The sequence below is a fragment of the Phoca vitulina genome, unplaced genomic scaffold (genome assembly GCF_004348235.1).
Source record: "Phoca vitulina isolate PV1807 unplaced genomic scaffold, GSC_HSeal_1.0 scaffold5, whole genome shotgun sequence".
In the NCBI taxonomy this organism is placed as follows: Eukaryota; Metazoa; Chordata; class Mammalia; order Carnivora; family Phocidae; genus Phoca; species Phoca vitulina.
This window is the reverse complement of record NW_022589708.1, coordinates 4,335,180-4,351,029: the sequence shown is the minus strand read 5'-3', so window position 1 is coordinate 4,351,029 and position 15,850 is coordinate 4,335,180.

Sequence of the window (15,850 nt, the reverse complement as noted above, 5' to 3'; positions counted from 1 at the left end):
CTTGTTCCATTGACTTCTCTATCTGAATTTCAGTACTATTATTACTGACTCTTTGGAGTTTGGAAATCTTTTAGAGCAAATCCTCAATATTTATTTTTTTTCAAGATTTTTTGAGTGTTCTAAATCATTTGCATTTCCCTAAACATATTGAAATCAGCATGTTACTTTCTAAAAAGAAAAAGCCTGCAAATTGATGAACTGTTTATCAACTTGGGTCAAATTAATATCCTAACAATATTCATCTTTAGTCTTTAAGCTCTCTCAGCATCCTTTTTAAATTTATAATTTATCTTCAGATAATACTTACGCTCTTCCATCTCTTGCCTTTGTGCTGTTTTTGTCATATATTTTGCCTCTGTCTGGCTTACACATTTCATAGTTATTATTTTGCCATCAGTTAAGTATCTTTTTTTAGTGGTAAAAATCACATAACAGCATTTACTACCTTAACCATTTTTAAGTGAGCAGTGCATGTACCTTGTGCATAAACCCCTAGAACATTTTTATCTTGCAGAACTGGAACTCTGTACCCGCTGAATGACTCCTGTCCCCCTTCCCCCAGCCCCTGACAGCTCTCATTCTACTCTTCGTTCCTACCAGTGTGACTACTTCAGATACCTCATATAAGTGGAAGCAGGCAGTGTTTATCTTTTTTGGGACTGACCTATTTCACTTCGCACAATGTCCTCGAGGTTCATCCACGACAGGCTTTCCTTCTGTTTTATTTCCTTCTCTTTTAAAGCTGTATTCCATTGTATGTATATACCACATTTTCTTTATCCAGCCATCAGTCAGTGGACCTTTAGTTTCCACCTCTTGGCTATCCTGAATGATGTTTCAGTGAACATAGGTGTGCAAATATCTCTTTGAGATCCCATTTTCAATCATATTGGGTATATATAGTGGAAGTGAGATTTACTGGATCATATGGTACTTCTATTTTTAATTTTTTGAGGAACGTTCATACTGTTTTCCGTAGCAGCTACACTATTTTACATCCCCACCAGTGGAGCACAAGGGTACCACTTTTCCCAAACCGTTGCCAACACTTTATTTTCTGCTTTGTTTGTCATTAAAGTGACCATCCTAATGGGTGTGAGGTGAGAGCTCATTGTGGTTTTGATTTGCATCTCCCTGATGATGAGCGATGTGAACATCTTTTTCACATGCTTGTTGACCATCTGTGTTTCTTCTTTGGAGAAATGTCTATTCAAGTCTTTTGCCCACTTTTAAGTCAGGTTATTTGGGGTTTGCTGTTGTTGTTGCTGAGTTGTAGTTCTTTATATATCCTGGATATTGCTGCCTTATTAGATATATGGTTTGCGGTATTTTCTCATTCTGTAGGTTGCTTCTTCATTTTGCTATTCCCTTTACTATGCCAAAGTTTTCAAGTTTGATAGTCCTGATTGTCTGTTTTTGCTTTTTACACCCATTCCTTTGGTGTCATATCTACAAAATTGTTGTCAAATCCAACGTTACAAGATTTTTTCCTGTATGCTCTCTTCTACAAGTTGATAGTTTCAGGTCTTAAGTTTAGGTCTTTAATCTATTTTGAGATAGTTTTTGTATATGGTATTAATGTAAGGGTCCCACTTTATTCTTTTGCATGTGGATATCCAGTTTTCTCAGCACCATTTGTTGAAGAGAGACTGTCCTTTCCCCATTGTGTAGCTCTGGCAACTTTGTCAGAGATCGTTTGATCATATACGTAGCCGCGCACTTATTTCTGTCTCTTCTGTTCTGTTGGTCTGTAAATCTATTTTCATACCAGAAACATGCTGTTTTAATTACTGTCACTTTATACTGTGTTTTGAAATTAAGAAGTGTGAACATTCTAGTTGCGTTTTGTTTTGTTTTTCCGTTAAGATTGGGCTATTTGGAGTCATTTGAAATTCCATGTGAATTTTACTACGGTTCTTTCTATTTCTGTAAAAAATGCCACTGACATTTTGACAGGGATTGCGTTGAATCTGTAGTTCACTTTGAGCATATTATGGACTTTTTAACAATATTAAATCTTCCAATCCATGAACACAGAGTGTATTTCTATTTATTTGTGACTTGTTGAATCACTTTCAGCGATGTTTTGTAGTTCTCAGTGTACAAGTCTTTTGCCTTCTTGGTTAAGGTTATTTCTGATTATTTTTTTCTTTTAAAATGCTATCGTAGATGGGATTGTAGTTGTAATTTCCTTCAGACTGTTCATTGCTACTCTACAGATTCTGTGTTGATTTTATACTGTACCACTTCTGCTGAATATTTATAAGTTCTAATAGGTTTTTCATGGAATCTTCCTGTTTCTACATATAAGATCATGTATCTGTAAACAGAGACAGTTTTACCACTTCCTTTCCAGTTTGGATGCCTTTTATTCCTTCTTGCCTAATTGCTCTGGCTGGGACTTCCAATACAGTTTTAAGTAAAAGTTTCAAGAATGGGCATTACTTACTTACCTACCTTATTACTTACCTTAGAGGGAAAGCTCTCAGTTTTTCACCGCTGAGTATGATGTTAGACGTGGGCTTTAATATATGGTTTTTATTATGTTGAGTTAATTTTCTTCTAGTTTAGTTTGTTGAGTGTTTTTATCATGAAAGAGTGCAGGATTTTGTTAAACGCCAACGAAAGCAGACCCTAGCATGACCATTTTGATCAAAGAACCAATGACTGAAGCTTCTCCCTGGCCTGCTGTGGGGTCACATGGACTCTCATCTCTGCTCTCGCTTGGCAGATTGAGTTCTGCTGTGCTTGGACTTAGCCCGTAATTGGTGCCATCAGAGGTGCCCTCAGCCCCACTGCTCAGTTATCGGGCTGTTCATGGGACAGGTTGTCTGAGAGGGGAACGTAGGGAAAGGGAGGAGGACATGATGAGCATCTTCAGTATAGTGTCTTTCTTTTGGAATATATGAATTCTAGGAGGATTTGTTGGCAATTGTATTTTAAAACCATAAGAATTTAATGTTTAGTGAAATTAGTGGAGAATTAGGACATTTCAGTATGTATATAGTTGGAATAACATTTGATTTGGTGTCAGTGTATGAACAATGCACTGTTTCATTTTTCAAGGTTATCAGGAACAAAATTTATATGGTTGATACAATGAATTGTGGATCACTACATCAAAAACTAATGATGTATTGTATGATGAATAACATAACATAATAAAATAAAATTTAAAAAAAATTAATGGTTGATAAAATCTTTAAATGGTTGGTAAGGTCCTATGCCAACAAGGGTACAAGAAAGTGTTGCAGGCAGGATTATGAATTGTTACATTTTGGAGACCAAATTGCATCTATGTATTGAATGTGAAGATTTGTTTCATCACTTTTAACCCAGTGTTTTCACTTTGGGGAGTCTGTCCCCAAAATACAAGTAGATGAAGGCATGTGTAAAATTATATTTTAACGTAGCATTTTTGGAGTAGCCAGAAAAAACAAGCAAGCAAACAAAAAGCCTACAGAACAGCTTGAAACTCCATCAATGGGAAATAATAAATTACAGAAGGAATTAACTCTTTTTTTTTAATCTGCAAAAATACTTAACGATATTTTTACTGAAGCAAATCCATTGCAGTGCAATGTGAATAGTAATCGTCTATTAGGAAGCCTATACATATATAAAATCTGTGTGTGCATACCAACCCTTGACCCAGTGACACACCAAGCAGTGTTCTTGAGCTTGATACATATTTTTCTCATTAAAGGTTCAAAACAAAAATACACACACGGAGGTGTTGGTATACAATTTGTATATGTTATCTGATTCATATGTAATATACACAGTAATAATGTTAAACTGTTGATATTAGTTACATGTAGAGAAAGCGATTGCTGTAGGTAGGAGAAAGAAGAGATCATTAGTTGGTATAGGACTCAAAATTGTATTGACCTAAGGTTATAAGTGAAATAATGTTTAATAAAAAGGATCTTTAGACAAAAATATGGGTTTTGTTGTACTTAACATTGAAAAGATAAAGCTGTGGCATGGGGTGATTTTGTATGTGATTGCTTTAATAGTTTTCCCCTCCCCTAGTTCATAGAAGAAGTCTTTCTAGTGATATGGTGTTAGAAATTGGGGCATAGTGGCTTGTAAAATTGCCCAAAATAAAGAAAAGGTATTTTAAATATGTCATTCATGAATTACCAAACAAGTCATTATGTATAAACATACATATATACATGCATACGTACATCTGTATCTGTAATATATTCCATAAATCCCCTATCTGTCTCTCCACCCCCACTGATCTCTTCTTAGAGAAATGGTAGCATTCTATACATGATTTACTCCACTGTGCGTTTTTCACTTAATACATTTAGGAGTATTTAGAAAAACATAAGAGAAGCACTTTCATATTGTTAAAATTTTAAGGATCTAAGCACAATTAGAATAAATAAAAGTTTATATTGAACGTCAAATTTCTTTTTTTTTAAAGATTTTATTTATTTATTTGACAGAGAGAGAGCGAGCACAAGCAGGGGGAACGGCAGAGGGAGAGGGAGAAGCAGGCTCCCCACTGAGCAGGGAGCCCAACACCGGGCTGGATCCCAGGACCCTCAGATCATGACCTGAGCCAAAGATAGATGCTTAACCAACTGAGCCACCCAGGTGCCCCTGAACTTCAAATTTCAAGTCCTTTTAACAGAGTTTTGAAATTATTTTACTAGATCATCAGCTATAGAGCATCACACAGCGTATACTTGTATCTATATTCTCCAGCTGTTAGAGGTAGAAGCCCATGAGCCCCAGCCCCTCCATCTAGCAGCCAAATAGGAAGTTAGATGAGAATGCCAGCCTGAACTCTTCCAGGTGCACAGCTCTCATTGTCAACAGCCATGGGCACATTGGATAGAGCAGGGAGGCACCTTTCTTGGCCCCTTGGTACATCTGACACCCCGATCAACGGGTCACTCCATGTTGTTTGATAATGTTTTGAGGCAGGATCAGCATGCTTTGTGGATCAGCAGCTCAGACAGCAGGATTTCCCTTGAAATGGAGAGATACAAGGTTAATAGGATCCATGCCTTCAGAGCACTATGATGGCTGGACCTGTCAGCTTCTTATCCTTGTAGGTGCAAAGGCAGTGGGTCCTGTCATTCCACGCCTCATGATCACATATCTTGAAGTCCACTCATTTTGCCAATTAAAAGTCATTTTTTTAGAAGATTTTATTTATTTATTTGACAGAGAGAGAGAGAGCACAAGCAAGGGGAGCGGCAGTCAGAGCGAGAGGGAGAAGCAGATTCCCCGCTGAGCAGGGAGCCCAACATGGGGCTCCATCCCAGGACTCCGGGATCATGACCTGAGCCAAAAGCAGATGCTTAACCAATTGAGCCCCCCAGGTGTCCCTAAGAATCATTTCTGACAATCTTTTTTTTTTTTTCCAAGATTTATTTATTTATTTTAGGGAGAGAGAGCAAGTGCCTGCGAGTGTGGGGAGGGGCAGAGGGAAAGCATCTCAAGCAGACTCCCCACTGAGTGTGGAGCCCCACGTGGGGCTTGATCTGAAGACCCTGAGATCATGACCTGAGCCAAATTCAAGAGTTGGCTGAGTTACCGACTGAGCCACCCAGGTGCTCACATATCTGACAGTCTTTATGTTTCTTATAAAACCTAAGATGTACAGACAAGGTCACTCTATATAATAGTTAACCAACCTTAATTCATTAAATCTGATTAATTGGCATGCATCACGGTTGGCATACTGAAGTATAATAAACTACCAGAAATCTAACATTGTCAATCTAACACATGCTGGTAAGATTTTGATATATGAATTCCCATAAATAGACAACTGTACATTTAGATAAGCTAGCCTGAATTCTTGACTATATAGATATGGCCACATTAAACACATGTGGCCTACACAATGGATACTGTTTATCACCTTCTTTCCATGAATGGAGCATCTACAATACATCTGTCACTGTGCTAGATTTTGGTTCTGTAAAGGCAAATAAAACGGACACAGCTTCTGCCTTCATGGAGTATGGGTAGGTGAACAATTAATAGGTAAATAAACAAACATATGCACATGCAATACAAATATGCAATAAGTGTTGCAGTTGGAAAGAATAGATTTCCCTGAAAAAGAATTGTCTCCCTTCTACTTGGGAGCAGGAAACATCATGTGTCCTTGTTTTTCTTTGTTTCTTCTTCTTTTTTTTTAAGATTTTATTTTTCAGTACTCTCTACCCCCACCATGGCGCTCAAACCCATGACCCTGAGATCAAGAGTCACACACTCTAGGGACTGAGCCAGCCAGGTGCTCCCCTTGCTTTCCTAAATCAAATTAACCTGCCTCAGCCCTCCCTGACCTATCTGGCTGGATTGTCAGTCTGGGTGATTGGATGGAGAATGGTTCTGGTATCAGGGCATACTAATCTCTTTTTGGGGTTGGTTGAAGAGCCATCTGACTTATGGGATCTAAGGCAACTGGAGCAGTGCCTCTGATTTTCTATACATTATGACACCTGCTGGTGTGCTTGCTGTCGAAGCCCGTATCGGGTGATTCTGATCCCGAGAATTCATTCTAGGGCAGTGTCACTCCTTCCATACCAGCCTCAGCCAGGACATCATTTTCCATGGCTTCTAAGGACACCATTTGTCTCTGGTGCCCACCCCCACACAGACGCCCATCAGAGGTCCTCCAGGGGGGCAGACACCCCCTTGCCTCTCCAGTCTCTATTCTGACTGCCTGTCTATTGGAAACTGACATGAATGCTGTATAATTTGAAAACCCACATCAACAAAGCATATGATGGGCACAGACCCTGAAGGGTTAGAGTAGAAAAAAGTTCATCTGCCTTCTGGGAAGAAAAACAAAAGCAAGAGAAAGCATCATTGAAGCTGACCCAGTTGTTTAGGTGGACTGTTTTCAAACCAAAAACTCAGGTGCAAACGCAATGCTATAAACAAGAAGTAATGGCTGAATGAAAAATCTGCTTTTTATATGATGATCAGCTTTGTATCATCATTTTACTTTTGAGAAAAGGATTGTTATGCACATGGACAAAAGACTGAGGTGTGACCTCCAAAGTTTGCTTTTCCTGGAACTTGTAAATAGAAAACGGTGCTTCACCTTTAGTTTCATTTTGGGGAGGTTACAAAATTTTCATTCCTTCTGAGATGTTAAAATAATAATAAAATGAATAAGCATTCACTTGTCACTTAGATTCAGCATTGGGGTATATTTTGCTTTACTTGTGTCACTCTGTTACATCCATCAAGTACCTGTCTTTTATGTTGAACTGCTGTAAAGTAACTTGCAGTATGATGACACTTTATGCATTAATACTTCATGGTGCATCACCTGAGGACGAGGATGTCCGCCTGCATGAGCACATTATCAGTAATACACCTACGATGATGGACAGTGAAGTAGCCAGTTCGTATTCAGCTCTCCTCATCTTCTTCCCATATGCCTTTGAAACTTTTTTGTTTTTGAACTGGGATCTTCATCTAGTTGTACATTGCATTTGGGTTTGTATTTTATATTACAGAACAAACTATAATAAGTTAAAAATATGCAAAATCACCTTAAAAAGTAGAATATCTATGGGACAAGACTAACAAATCCAGAGGAAAACAATTCTTCAGTTAGAGAGAAGAGTGGTCAGGCACTAGGGTTTAGAAAGTGGAGTTCAGATTGTCGGCACATCCCCTGAGTGACCAAGGACATGGTGACCTAGAGGGTGTGGGTGTTAGAACAGATGTGCTCTTACAAAGGATGTAGGTTTGTTTTGCTAACACGGGTTGATAACAGTAACTATGAAATCAATCCAACTAAATCCCCTGGTCAACTCAGCAGCCTTGTGTTTCTAATTTTGCTTCACCGGTGTGTTTGCAAATGAAGCAGCATATTTGAGAAAAGTTGCAGATCAATGATCAAGAACTGTCTCTAGTTTTATTTTACCATGTAAATAAATAAGCACACATTATTTTTTAAAAGACTTTAGAAATATATATATATATATATATATATATACACACACACAAATATATATATATATTGGTCTTTGACCCCGGATCCTAAATCCCTTGGGATATCCTAGGTGATACCCGTGTCTTCTGTTCTAATGAGGTGGCTCTTGGTGGGCTCCTGGATGGGGCTGGTTACTGAAAAGACCAAGCTAGGATTAGAAGCTTGGGATTTTCTGCACCCTATCATCCCCCTTCTCCAGAGAGGAGAGAGGGGCTGGAAACGGAGTTAATGATCCATCATGCCTAAGGAAGCTTTCATAAAAATCCTAATAAGTATGGGGTTTGGAGAGCATAGAGGTGCTTGGAGAGTGGTGTTCCCGGAGAGGGCATGGAAGCTCTGCACCCCTTCCCACTTACCTTGCCATGTGCACCTCTTCCATCTGGCTATTTCTAGGTATCCTTTATTATAACCTTCTGCAACAAACTGGTAAATAGGAAGTAGACTGTTGTCCTGAATTCTGTGAGCTGCTCTAGCAAATTAACCGAACCAGAGGAGGGTTCGTAAGGACCTCTGATCTATAGCACCTCCATCAGAAGCACAGGTGACAGCCTGGATTTGTGATTGGCACCCTTCCCCAGATAGAAGGTGTCAGACTGAGTTAAATTGTAGGACACCCTGCTGGTTTTGCGGAGAATTACCGATGGGGGAAAGCACCCACACATCTGATGTCAGAAGTGTGAGTGTGGTAGTCATGTGAGATAAAAGAGATACATGGGAAGAAGACAGAGGTTTTCTTTACAAGCAGATTTGAGCAAACACTATGTGTCTATCTGTAGCTTTATTTCATAGTGTAAACAAGTTAATATGTATGCTGTTTTTTAACGTGGTTTTTTAAAGAGCTTTAAAAATTGTCCATAGTTCTTCACTAATCAGGGAAATGGAAATCAAAATGACAGTGACATATCACCTCTCATCCATTAGGATGGCTACTATCAAAAAATAGAACGTAACAAGTGTTTGCAGGGATGTGGAGACCTTGGAACCACTTTGCAGTGTTCGTGGGAATGCAATCTGGTGCAGCCACTATGGAAAACAGTATGGAGGGTCCTCAAAAGATTAAAAATAGAAATATCATCTGATTCAGCAATTCCACTTCTGTGTATATATCCAGAAGGTTTGAAAGCAGGACCTTCCAAGAAGTATTTGCACAAGAACATTCTAGCAGTATTATACATAATAGCTCAAATGTGGAAGCCATCCAAATCGACCATCCTCCCTCACTGATGGGTGAGTGGATAAACAAAATGTGGTATTACATCGGCCAGGGTTCTCCAGAGACACACAAACAACGGGATATGTACATGTATGCACAATATTCTAATACAAATCCGAAAGCCCGAGAACCCAGAGAGCTGATGCCGTAAGTTCCAGTCTGAAAGTTAGCAGGCTCCAGACCCCAGAAGAGCCAGGGTGAGTTCAAGTCTGAAGGCAGGAAAAGACCTATGTCCCAGCTCAGCAGTGAGACAGGAGGAGTTCCCTCTTCTTTGAAGGAAGGTCACCCTCTGTTTTATTCGGGCCATCAATGGAGTAGATAAGGGCCCCCTACATTAATCACAGATGTACATACAATGGAATATTGTCCAGCCTTAAAAAGGAAGGAAATTCTGATATAAGCCATAACATGGATGAACCTTGAGGACATCATGCTCCATGAAATAAGCCAGTCACAAGAAGACAAATACTATATGATTCCACTTATCTGAGGATCTAGAGTGTCAACATCATAGAGACCGAAAGTAGAATGATGGTTATCAGGGGCTGGGGCAGGGTAGTTGTTAGTTCAATGAGAATAGAGGTTCAGTTTTGCGAAAAGTGCTGGAGATGGATTGTGGTGATGGTTGCCCAACAGAGAGAGATGGTAAATTTTATGCTGTATGTTTTTTGTCACCATAAAAAAAAAATGTAGGGCCAGAAGAGGCATTATAGGCAAAGGACAGTCCTGGGACTCAAAATACCTTTCTCTGTACTAAGTAGAGTGGAGTGGTCCACACACACATTGCCACCTTCTGGAGCCTGAGATGATGTATAAATCCTCTTTGTGCTGCAAAATCCATGACATGCAGAGGTTTCCCAAAGTGAAATAAGTTTCCTTGTCTGAGTTTGGGTGAAAATTATAAATTCAAAAGTCCAGCTATGTTAAAGAGAAATTGAAGAGTGCCTTTATAAAGGGTAAGGTGGTAAATTTTATGTTATTTGTATTGTAATGCAATTTTATGACCTATAGTTAATGATTTAAGGTTAGTGTTCTGAAATGGTGAAGGATTTTTTAAAAAACTTTTATTTATTAAGTAATCTCTACCCCCAATGAGGGGCTCGAACTCACCACCTCAAGATCAAGAGTCACCTACTCTATGGGCTGATCCAGCCAGGTGCCTAAAATGGGGAAGGATTTTAATAGTCACCAGCAGATACAGTTTATACTTTATTCGCTTTCACTTGTCATCCTTGGTTAATTATCATGAGTACTGCTGGTTGATAAGTGACAATGAGAATTTCACAAGAATTTTGCACTGCATCGTGATTGCTTCTCCTGAGCGTGGAAATACCAACATGGGTCTGGATTGTGTTTAATTTTTGAAACTATTAGAAACCCATTATTCAGTTTAAAATATGTAAACAGCTGAAGCCGTGAGATAACAGATTATGCTTTTGGTTAAAATTCTGGAAATCACCCTCGTTTTTTTACCCTAGTGGTAGAACAAACAGACCTATTTTTAAGAGGAATAGACAAAAAAAATCAGTTCATTTTAAATGCAGAAAATACAGGAGTAATCAACAATAAGACGAATTTTTACTAACGTATTAGATAAGTTTTATGACTCCCCACAATTATCTAATATAGCTTTTACAAATTTTCTTATAAATTTGTTGGGCAATCAGACTTGGTAATAAAATAGTTTGAGAACATGAGAGTCTTCAGCTTTATATTTTGAGTAGGAAAACAACAAAAGAAGTTGCCAATTGCCGATAAAAGACTAAACATAACGAGATTTAATTTTCCTTGAGACCCTGTCTCTACCTCCTTTGCTACTCTTTCCTCCCCCCATGAGTAAGTTCTCAGTGGCAGGACTGTTGAGTGGAAGTGCGAATGTTACTATGTTACAATGTTACTACGTATTGCCAGATGGTTTCTACAACAACTTTTTTATTTTGCACTTTTGAAAGAGTTCTTTTCTCACATTCTAACTAGCAATACATAATTAACAACTAACCATCAATGCTTATTACCTTTATTAACTTTCACTTCCTGGGTTATTTTGGCTTATTTTATTCCTTTTCTGATTTCTTCAGAATATTCTTGTGTTTTGATGATAGCTTTGTTTTCAGTGCTCTGATTTCATTAGTGACTAATGCCTTGCTGTTTTAATATAAATTGTTTCCCTTCTCGGTGCTTTCCAGGTAGTTTCTAACTTCAGTTTTGCATACCTCTTTGATTCAGATTTTATCTGTGATTGTAGTTTTACAGTTTCTGGGCTTTCTTTTTTTTTTTAAGATTTTATTTATATACTTGAGGGAGTGGGGAGAGAGAGACAGAGAGCACAGAGGGAGAGGGGGAAGCTTATTCCCCACTGAGCAAGGAGCCCAACGTGGGGCTCGATCCCAGGACCCCGGGATCATGACCGGAGCCAAAGGCAGACACTTAACCCACTGAGCACACCGGGGCACCCCTGTAGTTTTACATTTTCAAGTAAACAACTCTGATCAGCTTTTTAAATGATTTCTGTTATTAAACTATAATCAGTGAATGTGATATTTCAGTTATCTATTGCTAAGTGACAAACCACCCTAATTTATTAGTGGCTTATAACAGTGATGATTTATTATTTTTGTGATTCTGTGGCTTTCTGGCAGATGCATCTGCTGGTCCCACCTCAGCTCATTACTGTGGCTGCTTGTATCTGGGCTGCAAGGCTCCAGCTGGCCTCCCTCACACATTTGACACTAGATGCTGACTCTTGGCTGGGACACTGGGGTGCTTCTCCATGTGTCTGCCCATCCCCAGTGGATACACTGACTCTCTTACATGGGGGTCTCAGGAAAGCAGCCCAAGAGAGTGTAAACTGGAACTGGATCGCATCTGCCATATTCTGCTGGTCAAAGCAACTCACAAGGTCAGCTCAGATTCAGGGGGCAAGGAAATAGAGAAACCTTTTGATAGGAAGAGCTAGAGTCTCATGGCAAATGGACTTTCACCAGAGGATTTATTCTCACAGTCTTCCAAAGCTACCCATCACAGCAGCTTATTAAAAACTCTACCTTTGGAGCACCTGGGTGGCTCAGTCGGTTAAGCATCTACCTTTGGCTCAGGCCATGATCCCAGTGCCCTGGAATCTAGCCCCGCATCCGGCTCCCTGCTCAGCGGAGAGCCTGCTTCTCCCTCTCCCTCTGGCTGCCATTCTGCCTACTTGAGCGCGCGCTCTCGCTGTCAAATGAATAAATAAAATCTTAAAAAAAAAAAAATTTAAAAAAACTCTACCTTTTTGAAAGTTGTTAATGTTGACTAAATTTTGTGTTTCTTGTATGTTGGAAAAAAAATCTCTTTTTCATAGATATGAGTCATTATCTTCCTGTTTTTTTGAATATCTTTACACTAATAATGTAATGTTAAATAATATAAAAAAAGAAAAAGAAACTGTAAAATAATAAATATTATAGCATCAGTACTCATAAACCTAAACCCCAGGAGGAACAACTGGAAATACACAAATAAAACATTCGTTGTAGAGACTTTAATCCATCTCAGTCTGTAACAGATTACATAAACAAACAAAGGATATTGTGGACTTTAATAAAAGTATGTGTGTTATAGTCACACAAATGAAAGTATTAATCTACAAAGAAACTTTAATTTTTAGAAACAGGAAGAGGAAATGATAATGCAGTACAATAAGTGAGAAATTAGTAAGAAAAATGAAAAAGAAACTCTGGCAAATTAAGACAAATTACCAAATATCCCTTTTTTGTTTTGTTTTGTTTTAAATTTTAAAGTGTGGGTTTTTTTTTTAATTTTTTTTACTAACATAATGTATTATTTGACAGGTCTGTGAGTCATCAGTCTTACACAATTCACAGTGCTCACCATAGCACATACCCTCCCCAATGTCCATCACCCAGTCACATACCCCTTAACTGACTTCTGAGTCAAAGTAGAAATCCAAACCAAATTGTGAGATTTTCTTGAAAATAGTAATAATAAAAACATTGCTTATCAAATACGATTGAATTTTGCTAAGCAATGCTCTTAGGAAATTTAATAGCCTGTTTGTTTATATCAAATAAGAAAGGAAATGAATGATTTAAGCATTCAACTGAAGAAGTTAGAACAACAAAACAAACTTAAGAAAAGCAGAACGAAGCAAATCCTAAAGATAACAAGTAAAACCATCTGTTGATTACTTAGATAACAGTAACTAAATAAGTTTTAGCTATCTTTTCATGAAATAAAGGGAGAAATCATAAGTAGACAATTTAAAAAAATAGTAAAAAAACAACCACAGATACTAACGTTGAAAACCAGATAGAAACTATTTTGTATAAATCTATTATAATTTGAAATTGTTTGAAAAGGATGATCTCACACAGCGGAATTTAACCTCCAGGAAACAGGAGTTTTCAACCTTTCTTTTTAAATTTCTTTCTTTTCTTTTTTCTACCTTCTCTTTCTTCCTTTCCTTCTCATCCCTGGCACCTGGAGCATTAATGACGGACTGAATGGTATTTCATCTGCCGTGCTTTCCCTGCTTTATTATTTCATTTTTCTTGTACAGAAAAAATATATACAACTCCCATTTCCCCTTATTATTACTGCAAAAATTTGTTCATCAAACCCTCTTACTATCTTTTTGGCATCTGCAGTTGCTCTAGAAACGTCCCATTTGTCATTTTTGTTAGTGTGAATTTGTACTTTCTTTTTTTCTTTGTCTTCCTAAAATTTACTCATTTTTTGTTTCACATAACCAGATTCTTTTATCCTCTCTGTTGTGTGGTTACTTGCTATCTATTCTTTTTTTAAAATATTTTATTTATTTATTTGAGAGAAAGAGAGCACACAAGCAGGGGGGAGAGGCAGAGGGAGAGGGAGAAGCAGACTCCCAGTTGAGCAGGGAGCCCAATGCGGGGCTCGATCCCAGGACTCTGGGATCATGACCTGAGCCAAAGGCAGAAGCTTAACTGACTGAGCCACCCAGGCGCCCCTATTTTATTCATATCTTATCTTCCTTTTATCTTCTATTTTTAAGCTTAATTTGCTGTGGGTTTTTTTTATTATTATTTTTTTATTTTTCAGGACTTTGGGAACTGTATGCTTATTTGCCATTATTTGCCATTGTATCATTATTTGCCATTCTTCTTTGCCACAGTGCTCAACCGGAATACTCTGCTTTCTCTTTAGATCACATAAATCTTCCACCTCTTACTAAAATACACAATCGAAGCTGTCATTTCCCCATAAAAAGAGTTTGAAGTGCATCTTCCAGGGTTTGGCGTATTTCCTGCAGGCCCCACGGACTTCGCTTGTGCAGGGATTTCAATAGGCTTCCTTGGGTCCGTTTCTCTCGGAGCTACCACTTGGTACACACTTTCACACTGGTGTTAGGTCTTTATTGGATTAAGAAAGGTTTTTTTTCCCCCTTCATGGTTTCACATCACTGTGTCTTTAATCCACCATGTTACGTCTCCTCTCTTTTGTACTCCGTGTTCTGAGGCATGACGTCCCCTCGGGCCTGCAGGCCAGTAATTCAGAGCTCCGAAGTGACCATCCTTGCCTTGGATTCATCTCTTAAACTGTTTTACTGGAAAATTATGGGAACCTTTCTCAGTTCCTAAAAAATATTACCTGCAATTGAATCTTCTATCAATTTTAAAAATTCATGTTGTCTGCCCCTACCCCCTTTGTATATGTGCAGGGGGATTTCTGTGTCCTCTTTCTTTCTGGGACCGCTCACCTTTCCTAAACATGTCCTTGGATCCTTTAAAGGCATGGCATGGCTTCAGTCTCATCGGCCCCGCTGGTGGGAAGCCAGCCAGCGCTGTGCCCGCAGAGAAACTGCAGTCTGCCCCCGAGGCACGAGGGCAGGCTCGCCTTTCCTCTCATCTGCTTCCATTCTCCCAGCCCCAGGCCAGGAGGACTAAGTGTCCCCATCTAGTTCCTTCATACGTGCTCAGGGGTCCAGGAAACGTGGCCCGCTCCTGTGGGGCTGATGGCGGCCGCCGCCTGGACCACAGCTCTCTGCTCACCCTTCACGCACAGACCACTGAGCCTCCCGTCTCACATGGAGACTGTAAACCATTACTTGCAAGGAAAGCCTCACACCGTCTTTCTGTCTCAGACCAGTTAGAGCCCCAGGCATCACTACCATCCAGCTGCCTCTGGGCCCCCCTGCCGTTTGGCTCCCGAAACAGGTCCCTGGGAGCTAGTAGGAAGGACAGAAGGATGGACTCACACTGTGTTCCCCTTTGTGGCTCCCCTTTGTGTGTTTGAGTTGCTCCCCTCCCCACGCAGAAACCTACAATTCTGATTTCATATTTTCCCTTCGGAACAGGTGACTGAATGTCCTCTGGTTCCACACAGAAAAGACAATCTGTGACCTACATCTCCACACGGTAGCACTTGTAAAGGTCTTGTTTTCTTAAGTTTCCTAACGCTACGAAATAACCGAAGTCATCAAAAAATAACTTCAAGTAAAACTGGGAAGAAGACTCTTAATGAATGCATCCAGTTTTTTCCAGCTGTGGATGCTGACCTTTTCTCTTTATATTGTAGTTTTTAAAATGTGGACATGTGGAAAAATTCTGAAAGAACATTCAAAACTGTTCTGTACAAAAAGTCTTTAATTGCAGGACTATAAATATCCCCAAGCTAGC